We start from the raw sequence: 13,014 nt of genomic DNA, 5'->3' as shown, positions 1-13,014 counted from the left end.
TTGTTTGCATTTATTTTCTTTGCAGGCCCTCTTTAAAAATCTTAATGTATTCAACCAAAAGTGTTATTACTATGAACAAAAGGTAGAATAGATTTTAGGGAACATCTAGAAGTTTCCGTCATATTGGATTATTTTAGTAAATGAACAAAACACAATTTCAGTAGACACATGGGCTTAAAATGTTATTTAGCAAATTGTATTTCTCAATTATCACCATCCACAGATTTTCCTCACCTGTTATTTTAAGAAAATGTTAGCATTTGCCTAAAGTTCTTAATATAAACTCTTTTTTGCACCATGAGCCTTCCCAAAATAATTAGTTTTAAACTTGTTCCTAGAAAATCTTTTTTGTTGGAAGGATGTCAGTATAGAAGCTCCTACATTTATGAACTTTTAAATTAAGAAGTTCTATGCATGTATACAAAGCTGCACTCTAGGGCAAGAGCCCCTTAACTCTCACCTTTACAAGCATGTGGAAGAAGGGTAGTATAAGGTTATTTTATTCTCTCCTATCTAATTTTTCTTGCTGATAATTTTTCTTTAATTGGTGGGGGTTTTGATTTGTTTTATGAACTTATGTTCACCATCACCTAAAAATTGCAAAAGCAGTGAGAATGAGAAAAGTACCTGGAAAAGAAGACTTGTGATTTGGAATGAAAATGATAATAAAATTAAGCAATTTGTGAGAAAATTATGTTACACGGGCATAAAGAAATAATAGTAGGAAGTATTATCTTAAAGAAAAAACGTAAATAATGCAAAGTGTGGAAAGACCCGTGTGCCTTTGCAATATAAAATAACCAGGTGATGAGAAAAATGAGTGACACATGGGACAATTAGATGTGGGTGGCTGGATCCAGAGTTTACAAGCTTTGCCAAATGGTGGAATTTTGGGGAGCACATTAAAATACTAATGACTGCTTGCCATTTCTTAGAGGTTCAATTTTAATTGGTCTCTGATGTAGCATGTGGCCTGGATGTCTTGATTTTTTAAAACTCTCCACTGATTCCAATGTGCGGTCAAGATTGAAGATCATTGGACTAAGGTACAGCATCAATGTCAGATGCCAATTAGCTTAATATTAATGCAGAAGGTTGGAAATTGACTCAAAACCTTAAGATTGGAGAAGACTCTGGTTGTAACAATATCTCAAGCCACACAAGATCAGAGACTAATACCCCCATAAGTAAAGGAGTAGCTTCTAAGATTCTGTAAGATAACGCTAGCCAACAGAAATTTCTGCAGTGATGGTAATGTTCTGTCCGTGTTGTCCCATGTAATAACCACTTGCCACATACTCTATTGAGGACTTTAAACATAGCTAGTATAGCTGAGGAACTAAATTGCTAATATTATTTAGTTAATGAACAATATTTTTAAATTAATACCATAATCAAAGTTTAATTAAGTTATATTTAAATTTAAATAGCCATAAGTGGTAAGTGACTATATCACTGGATAGGACAACCCCAAATTAGTCTCAGGGAACATCAAGTTGGAGCATGTCCTGATTCCACATATTTTCAATGTTGAAAAGTGGGTGGCCTATTTTAGACAAAGATGCAAGATACAACATACATTTGCAAGAAAAAAAATGTGAATTTTTTAAATCTTCAAAGAATATACTCATACTCTTGTACTTGCAGAAAGAACTAAATATTAACCTTAAATCACCCTTTTTAAATCTTGAAACTCTGAACAAATAGGTTCATAAACAGACTTTGAAAACAAAAATCTGGTTGCAAATATGAGTTTATATATGGTTTCCATTCTGGCGATTTAAATTTAAATTAAATCAACCACTTAGTTTTTAAATATAAAACTATGGCAGTAAGCTTCATGTATAAAATAAATTCACATGAAGGCTCACATATAGAGGTATAAAGCAAGAATCTATGCCAATAAAATAAGCATGTGTTCCTCTTTCTGTCTTTATACTAATAACTAGACTTGTGGCATTATTATAGACTAGACACTGTGTTAACAGTTTCATATGCATGTTCTTATTTTATACTCACAATCATCTTTTGAGGTAGGTACTATTAACACGTTAAACACATGCAGAAACTGAGCTTCAAAGCAGTTAATTATATCCTCAAATTAATCCAACTAATGAATGTTAAAGCTGAATGCTGCCTTCTGTCTTTACTAACAGTAACAATTGACATACCGCCTTATAATTATGTAGGAATATGTAGTAATGCTATTTTTCTTGCTATTCAAAATTTCAATATCACCATTGAAGTAAATGCTCTATCAAATGAAAACAATTGGTCACTGTCTGAACAAGGTGTTACCTATTTGTGTGCTTGTGAATGCATTTTTACTTCTTTAATGCTATTTATATTTCTATAGCTCAAGCTTTCCAATAATAGCTTGAACAGAGCCAAATTCCAGAAACCACAGTAACAAAAAATTTATTGCTATTCAGAGATTAGAACAATTGATTGCTTTCCATTGTCTCCTGTAGTTTTGCCAAGGTGGCAAGAACAAAAGTAGAATAATGATTATTACCCATGCCTTTTCCTTAGAACTATTCATTAAGTAAAGATAATTTGAAAATACACTTCAGAAAGAACTTGCTGATTTGCACATTTCTTACAAATGCATCCACCAAATGACAATGGCATTTAAAAATCTAAATTTACAGTAAAAAGATATCACAGGATTTTGAAGCAGCAAAGCCATTTCTAGCTGCTGAAGTACAAGAATAAAGAGACAAAATAACGAAACCTTGGGAACATGTCTAAAAATGGGACACCACACACTGAACATCCATCTCAAGCTGTCTACAAAAAAGCTTATGTAGACTTAAAATGCATGACACTGCCATACCAGGGCCTTTTTCACAATGTATTCCCTGATTTCGTAACTTTTACTCTAGATTCTTCTAGAAAGGTGTGGACTTGGATTAACTGATGCACTGTCATCAGCCAGTGACTTTTTGCAAGGTTGTTCTCCAAATCCTTTGGAGATGAATATCTCCAGGGCCTCATGGTATAGACCAAAGTTGCCATTTTCAATCAGTGAAATGACACAATGCATTTGAAGATCCATATTAATATATACTTCAATGCTGCCTTTATTTTCAGTTAACATAAATGCATATATTCCCAGCACTATTTTAATCTTTTAAAAATTATGGAATCACGTAAAATAAAATCTAACTTCAATAACTAAAAATAGTTATTAATTAAATTTCACTATGTGCTAGGCACTGTGCTTAGCACTTTATCTCATTTCATCCTCTCCACTTTATGAAGAAGATATTATTTCTCATAATTTGACTATAAGGAAACTTAGGCTGAGAGGTAAATGACTTCCCAAAAGTAATATAGCTAGTAGGGAGAAGAGCCTCATGTTCTCAATTATTCTCCTTTATACTGAGGTAGGAATATACCTGGAAATGGTTAAAATTTTTCTAGTCTTCTCTTGCCTGAAAATAGACTGCCATGACGTTCACAGAAAGTGGCTACTTCGAAGAAACCAGGGAAACTAGTTGTACAATCTACTCCAAATATATAAATATATTCTTATTTCCCATAAATAATGCAGACATTATCAACAATAAATCATTTATTTCATTTATATAACATGTTAGAGTATTTCCTTATTTTTTGACTAGTAAGAAAAATTTAAAATTTATGTTTCTATTCTCTATTATAAATTTATTCTCCTACTGAGATCCCAAATTGAGGAACTGTCAAATTGTTATAGAACAACAGAATAGGAAGTAACTAAGTTTAAAAGATAAAAGAAGATCATATGAATACTAGAAGAAAATATAGGCACATATCTCTATAGTGTTGAAGTAGGGGAGGCCTTCCAAATTCTGACCTCAAATCCAGAAGTCGTTAAAAGTTTTATAAATTATAATACATAAATATAGATAAAAGTATACATACAGATACATAAAACTTTTGTGTGATTTAACACAATATAATCAAAAGCAAATTACAAAAAAACTCTGAAATTATGTATATCACAGAAAGAATGTATGAGAAGCTACTTGAAATTAAGAAGTAAAAAACACTCAATAGAAAAATGTACAAATATGAACTTGATGTTTATAGGTTACAAGAAAAAAGCACATGTTCCTTAAATATATGAAAGCATAATCTCTCTCAGAATAAAAGAGCAGCAAACTAAAAACCATACCAAGATACAATATTTAACCCACTATAAATATGGCAAAAATCTAAAATTTATAACAAACTGTGCTAGTAAGTTTATCAAGAAGTAATTCCTCCAATATGTTGCTAGTGGGAGTAAAATGGTGAGACTCTATAGAGGCAACCTGACAATGACTATCAAAATGAAAATGCATTCACTGTTGATGCATTAGTCTCTACTTCTGAGAATTTATTTTTCCAATTTACCTGTATGTGTAAAACATGACATACATAAATGGTAATTTATTGCAATTCCTTTTTGTGATACCAAAAGACTGAAACAACAGCAGCAGCAGATTCTGTTATTAGGGCCATATGCCATAATTGATTTAACTATTTTCCTGTTGATAGATTTTTCTTTTCTTTTTTCACTTTTTTCCCAATATTATATACCTCAGCCTTGTTCTAGAAGGGAAATGATATAAACTCATCTGTAACCACATAGAATTCTGGGAGTAAGTGAGACAGACAGAGACTTGAAAGTTTGCCTGGGAAACATCAGGACAGAACTCGCATGACCTCCCTGTCCTACAGAGAATCAGGCACAGCACAATCACCAAGTCAGAGGGAGGGAGGCAAACTTGAGTTGGGTCCCAGGCAGTAATTAGTCTTCAAGGGTGATATAATTCCAAGGAAGAGGATTGAGGTCATGGGATTAGGAGAAGAAACAGATGGAAGAATCATTTGAGCGTTATCCAGGCCTTTTGAAAATGGTGAAACAGAAGAGAGAGAGAAAATTGCTTTAGACAGTTTTGCTGAGAAATTTGCTTCAAATAAATTGGGAAGTAACATCAGAGATCTGAGAAAATAAGAAACCCCTTAGGCAGATCTGGTAAAAAAGCAAACAAGAAAAAATTCTTCCTTTCCTCAGCCTTGCCAGCATGGATGGACTAAGATGCTGCCCGATCTAATTGCCAAGCTTCATGTTTCTCTCCAGACCCTTTTGCCATTAGTCTTAACACTGTATAGGAACATTTTATGAACTGCATTCATTAATGGTTAGAAAGCTCTTAATGGATTAGATGACTAGGCTACAGTCTCACTTTCCAGGCAGTACAGCTCCATATCTGGCTAAGCATCATGTCTGGTGACAAAGAGACTAACATATAATAAATGCTTTTATAAATCACGAGTTTATCAAGTTTATCTTCTGCTGATTAATATTCTTAAAGTGAATTCCTAACAGATGGATTTTGAGGGGAAAAGAGGGAAAGACAAAGATCAGCATTAATTGTATTTGGGTATGTGGTGGGCAAAATGTCAGCACATTACTTGCATTTTCTCTTAATTGTCTCATAAACATTAAAAGTTAGGCATTCTCACTGGAGTTAAGTGATCTCTCATTGTGGTTTTGATTTGCATTTCCCTGATGATTAGGGATGTTGAGCATTTTTTCATACGTTTATTAGCCATTCTTATATTTTCTTTTGAAAAATTTCTATTCATGTCATTTGCCCACTTTTTGATAGGGCTGTTTGATTTTTTCTTGCTGATTTTCCTGAGTTCTAAATAGATTCTTGTTATCAGTCCTTTATCTGATGTGTAGTATGCGAAAATTCCCATTCTGTAGGTTGTCTGTTTATTCTTGTGACTGTTTCTTCGGCTGTGCAGAAGCTTTTTAATTTAATCAGGTCCCATTCATTTATTTTTGTTGTTGCTGTGATTGCCTTAGGGGTCTTCTTCATAAATTCTTTGCCTAGAAAGCATTATGGAGATTCCTTAAACAGATTCAAGTAGACCTATCATTCGATCCAGCAATCCCATTATTGGGCATATACCCAAAGGAACAAAAGTCATTCTATGACAAAGACACCTGTACCCGAATGTTTATAGCAGCACAATCCACAATTGCAAAGAAGTGGAAACAACCCAAATGTGATCAATTCATGAATGGATTAGTAAATTGTGGTATATTTATGCCTTGGAGTATTACTCAGCTATAAGAAATAACGGTGATATAGAATCCCTTTTGTTTTGGAGAGAGTTAGAACCCATTCTATTAAATATCCCAAGAATGGAAAAACAAGCACCACATGTACTCACCAGCAAATTGGTTCCCTGATCATCACCTAAATGCACATTTGGAAATGACATCAATTGGGTATCAGACTGAGGTGGGGAGTGGGGGGAGGGGATGGGTGTATACCTACATGATGAGTGCGTTGCGCACCGTCTGGGGAATGGTCACACTTGAATGTGGTGACTCGGGGGGATGGGGGTGAGGGGAGGGGATGGGGTATAACTACATGATGAGTGCAATGCGCACTGTCTGGGGAATGGACACATCTGAAGCTCTGACGTGGGGGGGTGGGCGGTACATGGGCAATATATATAACCTGAACTTTTGTACCCCCATAATAAGCTGAAATAAAAAAAAAATAAAAAAATAAAAATAAAAACTAAGCTAGATGTAATATTAAAAAAAAAAAGTTAGGCATTATTATCCTCTATTCTGGAGATGAGGAAATTGGGACTTGGAAAGCTTTTAAGATTTATCTAGCATTGTATAAAGGCAAAGATCAAATTGGAATAAAAGTGGTCTGATTCTAAAGTTCCTGCCCTTTCTAAATACACTGAATTGTCATTATACAAAATGTCAAAAACTTGGGTTTTACCCTATTTGAAGCTAACAAGATAGTCTGCCATCCTTTCATGGATATTGGAAGAACACCCAAGACTCCTGGGTCAGAGACAAAGGACAGTTTCTTATACACAAATATAAAAATAGCCAGAATATCATCATTTTTCTTGTATCAGTTTCTCAAGGAAACTTGTATCAGTAGCCAAATCCCACAAGTGATGTGACAAAAGGTAGATAACTCCTACACATGCAGTAAGCTGTTACAGGAGAGGAACCCTGGTTTAAACAATCTATATTTTATAATGGACAATAAGTATAACTGCCTTTTACCCTGGAGAGAGACATTACTTTTACTACGTTGAGCAGTAAAAAAGGAAATATCCCTATTTTCCTAATATCATTTAAAAGATTATCTAGGACAAAGCTTATCAGTGCTTCTGTTCACAAGATGTACAAAAATAAAAGAGACCTGTGGAGAATAGTTTCCCCACACGAAACCAATGATCATATTATGATATTGCTTAGCAAAGAATTTGTATCAATTTTCAATACCTTCTAAAGAGTACTTATGCTGTTCTAGTTCTAAAATGGCAGCACAGAAGCAAGCTGGCTTTACTTCCACCAAAAACAAATACACAGTGCTAAGATTGTCACTGGCAATATGTCAGAATATAAACATGAAGAAGAGTCAATGCCCTGGGGCCATAGAGAAGTGAAAAAATTCCCAGAACACAGTAAGATTAGAGAATTAGAGTTTCATATCTGGGACCCCCCCCCCAATCTCTCTGGCAGCAAGCATATGACAAATTTCTCTCCACACATGGTTTCTACACTGGAAAAAGTGAGATTAAAGCAGACAACCAGCTTTCCCATCATCTTGAGTTTCCTGGCAGGAGACCTGTTGCTGACTAAATCCCTGGAAAACATCGTGAATACCTAAAGGGAGAGATATCTCTGAGCACCACCAGAGACAGAAAGGGGAGGCAGGACTACCATCCCCAGCCCTGGAAACTGTGTTCTGTAACTTAGCAGAGATGCCAAATCAGAGTGGCTGGTCAGCAGGAGCATCTGTAAGAAGAACATTCTCCCAGAGAAAGGAAGGAGAAAGGGCATAGGAGTTGGAATGAGTCAAATTAGCTTCTAGGGACACCATGATCTTTTATTCAGAAAAACCTAAAGACTCCACCAAAAAAATTGTTAGAACTGATAAATTCAGTAATGTAAAATACCAAACGTAAAAAACAATAGCATTTATATGTGCCAACAGCAAACAGTCTGAAAAAGAAATCAAGAAAGCAAGCCTATTTACAAGCGCTACAAAGAATATAAAATATCTAGGACTCAATTTTATGAAAGATATGAAAGATCCACATAAGGAAAACTACAAAACACTGATGAAAGAAATTAAAGAGAAAGCACATAAAAAATGGAAAGATATTCTATGCTTATAAGTTCAAATATTATAATTAATATTGTTAAAATGACTATACTACCCAAAGCAATCTACAGATTGTAGGTAATCCTTATCAAAATACTAACAAAATTCTTCACAGAAATAGAAAAAACAGTCCTAAAATTTATGTGGCACCACAGAAGACAATTAATAGCCAAGGCAATCCTGGACAAAAAGGCTGCAGGCATCACATACTACGTGACTTCAAAAACATACTACAAAGCTATAGTAACCAAATTAGCATGGTGCTGGCTTAAAAATATAGACAAACAGAACAAAGAACTCAGATTTAAATCCATGTATTTACAGCCAACTCTTCTACAAAGACACCAATAACATACAGTAGGCAAAGGGCATTCTCTTCAATAAACAGTGCTGGGAAAACTGGATAACCATCTGCAGAAGAATGAAACTAGACTTCTATCCCCTACTGTATACAAAATTCAAATCAAAATGTATTAATGACTTAAATTTAAGTTCTGAACCTATGACTCTACTAGAAGAAAACCATTGTTGGGGAAATGCTTCAGGACATTGTTCTGGGCAAAGATTTTTGTGCATAAGACCTCAAAAGCACAGGCAACCAATGCAAAAATAGACAAATGGGATTATAGTCAAGCCAAAAAGCTTTTGCACAGCAAAAGAAACAACAAAGTCAAGGGACAACTCACAGAATGGGAGAAAATATTTGCCAATTATCCATCTGGCAAGGGATTAATAGAATATATAAGCAACTCAAACTGCTCAATAGCTAAAAAACAAATAACCTGATTAAAAAATAGGCAAAAGATATGAATAGGCATTTCTCAAAAGAAGACATACAAATGGCCAATAGGTATATGAAAAAATGCTCTACCTCACTAATCATCAGAGAAATGCAAATCAAAACTACAAAGAGACATCATCTTACCCCAGTTAAAATGGCTATTAACAAAAAGACATGAAATAATGGATGATGATGAGAATGTGGATTAAAGGAGAACACTGTATACTGTTTTGAGAAATGTAAATTAAATTAGCATAGCCACTATGGAACATAGTATTTCCTCAAAAGCCTAAAAATAGAACTACCATATTATCCAGCAATTCCACCCTTGGATATGTATTCAAAAGAAAGGAAATCAATGTATTGAAGAGGTATCTGCATGCCCATGTTCATTGCAGCACTATTCACAATAGCTAAAATATGGAATCAATCTAACTGCTCATTAATGGATAAATGGATAAAGAAAATGAGGTATCTATACATAATGGAATATCTTAAGCCATAAAAAAGGATGAAATCCCATCATGTGCAGCAACATTAATGGAATTGGGGGTCATTATGTTAGATGAAATAAGCCAACCATATGAAGACAAATACACATGTTCCTACTCATATGTGGAAGTTAAAAAAGTGGATCTCATGAAGATAGAGGGTAGAATGGTGGTTACCAGAGGTCAGGAACGGTTTGGGGGATGGGGGAATAAAGAGAAGTTGATTAATGAGTACTAATATATACTTAGATAGAAGAAATAGGACCTAGTGTTTGATAGACAAGTAGGGTGACTATAGTTAACGTTAATCTATCATACATTTCAAAATAGCTAGAAGAGAACAATTCTAATGTTCCTAGCATATAGAAGAGATAATGTTTGAGGTGATGGATATCCCAATTACCCTGATTATGATTACATGTATGAAATTATCACATGTACCCCCAAATATGTAAATTATGGGTCATTAAAAAAATAAAAATAGAAGAAAAGAGCTTCTGTATATAACTTTCCCAATCAGATCACTTGTACCTGGGTACAATCAAATGTATAATATTGTTAATTTAATAAGTGTGAAGTTATTCACAAGGTTGATTTAATTGACATTTCTTTAGTTACTAGAAAACAACTTTCATAGAATTATTTTTAATATTTATATTACCTTCTGTGCATATTGTTTTATTCTTTACATGTTTATCTCTAAGGGTTTCAGATCATATCTGGTATAGGTGTGCAAGCTCTTTACATAAGGTAGATATTAACTGCTTATATGTAGTACAAATGATTTTCATTTTATGTATTATTTTCATTTTATTATATATTATCAAAAGAAAATAGAAGTTTTTTGAGGTGAAGAGGTTTCTATCAACACTTCATGATTACTTCTGCTACTTCAAAAATAAGGAAATTATCTCATAGGGTTGATAAATATCAAATTCTAATTTCAGCTATTTTTACTAAAATTTAAGTTTATTTTAAATTGTTTCTATATGAATCCAGAATTTAAATTATTAAAATTACAGAACTAAAATAAACTTTTTCCCAAAATATAAGATTTTTGAAGTACTTCTGTGTGTATTACCTCTTAATCCCCAGAAAAATCTCATAAAATATGGAGGATCGATAATAGATTCTTGGAAAGGATTATCACGCATCACTTCGTGTTATCATCTATTTAATAGATACACTGTTGAAATAACATATTTGCCCAAATATGGTCTAGTCTATTCTTGAACACCCAAAAGATGAGATGTTGATTATTTTCTTAAGAGATTTTTTTCTATCTTTGGAAGGGACAGCTATGTTATAAAATCCTCCTTTAAATCAAGCCTTAATTTTTCTGTCTTTAGGTCCCCATTTATACATTTGGTGCTGTGTAGAGTAAGTTTAGTCTCTCATTCCTATGAGAATAAGGAAAACATCATTTTCTGCCTTCTCCCTAGATCTTCTTTCCAGTAGTATAAACATGCTTGGTACCTTGAACCCTTCCTTTTATGAGTTACTTTACCACGTACTTTACTATAAGCTTAAATATTTGAAATCAAAACTCCAGTCATAAACTGACCAATCAAAGTAGAGAGTGATCATGACCCACTCTGGTCTGAGATATTGTACCTCTATTAATTTAGAAAATTTTCACTTACATTTCAAAGTCTTTTTTGTCAATTGCTGGTTCTGAGTCATATCTGAATATCATACTATCCTTTTGTTGTTGTTGTTGAGGGAAAGAGGGATGATGGGGAAAAGTTTGAAGTCTTGGACTTGATTTGCGGGATCCATCCCAAAAGTCTGTCGAGACTTGATATAAAAATACATGGAATTTTTAAATTCACATCTTGTATCATCATAAATTTTGTGAATATGCCTATATAAATTCCTTATAGGTAGACACAATACTGAAAAGGGCAAAACTTTCCAGCCTACCACTAAATACTTCCTTTCTGATTAGCAACAATTATAATTATTTTTAATCACTTACTAAGTTATCTCTTATTTTTGCTGATTTTTTAAAGCTTAAACATGAGGTTTTTATGATAAACCTTCTTAAATGTCCTGCTGTAGTTTAGATGTGCTAGCTTTTCCATATTTCCATTTGCTACAGTATCAAAAATGCAAGGGTACATTTATAAAATCAGCAGTGAAACCCACCATTAAAATGCTGAATCTTATTAAAATCATATTAGCATTAATCTAGTCAATTGTCAGGAAATCAAAAAGATAGTGAAAAATTGAACAGCAATCAGATATTCTGGATATTGTAGTGACAGATTTGAGTAAATTATTTGGAAATTTATTATAGCTATATTAAAAATAACCAAGTAAATTTGAAAAGAATTACTCCAATTGGGCATAAAAAGGTAGGCGTAATTTTTCTGTGGTTTCAGCTATATCTAAAACATTAAATTTTCTTCTCTGTGATTACTTAAAATAGTCTTGCAAGCGTTAAAGCTATAATTACTGAATATGTGAAGTTTCTGGAGGCCATGTTTTAGCCACAGAAATCTGACTGCCTAAATTATTTTGTACTATGTAATTTGAGTCTCAATACCTTAAGACTATATAAATCATTATTTTCTTAGATGGAAGTTAATAGAACTGGCACTTTAAGATACAAAGGCTTTATACACACATTCAATATGAACACCTTGATTCAAATGACTACTCAATTCATCAATCAGTACAAAAAGCAGTCAAACTAATTTGTTTTATATTATTGGAAACTTCTTTAAAAAATTAGTCAAATTAGTGCTCACTTCGGCAGCACATATACTAAAATTGGAACGATACAGAGAAGATTAGCATGGCCCCTGCGCAAGGATGACACGCAAATTCGTGAAGCGTTCCATATTTTTAAAAAATATGAAACTGTTGTTTTTAACTTGCACTGTTCACTTAATAATTTATCATGAATATTTCCCATATTATTTCATATCATTGTACAAGAAATAATGTATACATTATGAGGACATACTGTATCTAACAAGATATACTGTTAGACTCTTTGATTCTGTAAAATTAAATTGTTATTAATGATAAAAAAATAATAAAAAAAATAAAAAAAAAATTAGTCAAATTAATTGGCCATTTTATGCAAAAGACTGTATTATACAAATATGCTTTATAAAAATCTATTTTAAGATAGATAAAATGAAATTTATTCAATCTAATAGACTTAATCATAAGTATTTTTTTCATTTATTCAATCCAATAACAAGTATTTGTTATTGTTTTCAAAGAATTCGTGTCCATAATTATTGTTGTAAGATGGAGCCATGGCCAGGCGCGGTGGCTCATGCCTAATAATCCTCGCACTCTGGGAGGCCAAGGTGGGAGGATAGCTTGAGCTCAGGAGTTAGAGACCAGCCTGACAAGAGCTAGACCCCATCTCTACTAAAATAGAAAAAAATTACCCAGGCAACTAAAAAATAGAAAAAATTAGCCCAGCGTGGTGACACGCGCCTGTAGTCCTAGCTACTCGGGAGGATGAGGCAGAAGGATTAGTTGAGCCCAGGAATTTGAGGTTGCTGTGAGCTAAGCTGATGCCATGGCA

General features: G+C 33.4%; 1 non-coding gene across 1 annotated transcript; it reads left to right on the top strand.

Moving 5' to 3' along the window:
• The first annotated feature begins 12,209 nt into the window (after positions 1 to 12,209).
• LOC138397654 (U6 spliceosomal RNA) lies at positions 12,210 to 12,316 on the top strand. Its single transcript, XR_011235788.1, has one exon. It is a non-coding gene; the product is annotated as a U6 spliceosomal RNA (small nuclear RNA).
• The last annotated feature ends 698 nt before the right edge of the window (positions 12,317 to 13,014 follow it).

This window comes from Eulemur rufifrons, chromosome 16, assembly GCF_041146395.1.
Source record: "Eulemur rufifrons isolate Redbay chromosome 16, OSU_ERuf_1, whole genome shotgun sequence".
Taxonomy (NCBI): domain Eukaryota; kingdom Metazoa; phylum Chordata; class Mammalia; order Primates; family Lemuridae; genus Eulemur; species Eulemur rufifrons.
The sequence above is the reverse complement of the archived record's forward strand: the minus strand, read 5'-3'. Positions and strand labels throughout refer to the sequence as shown.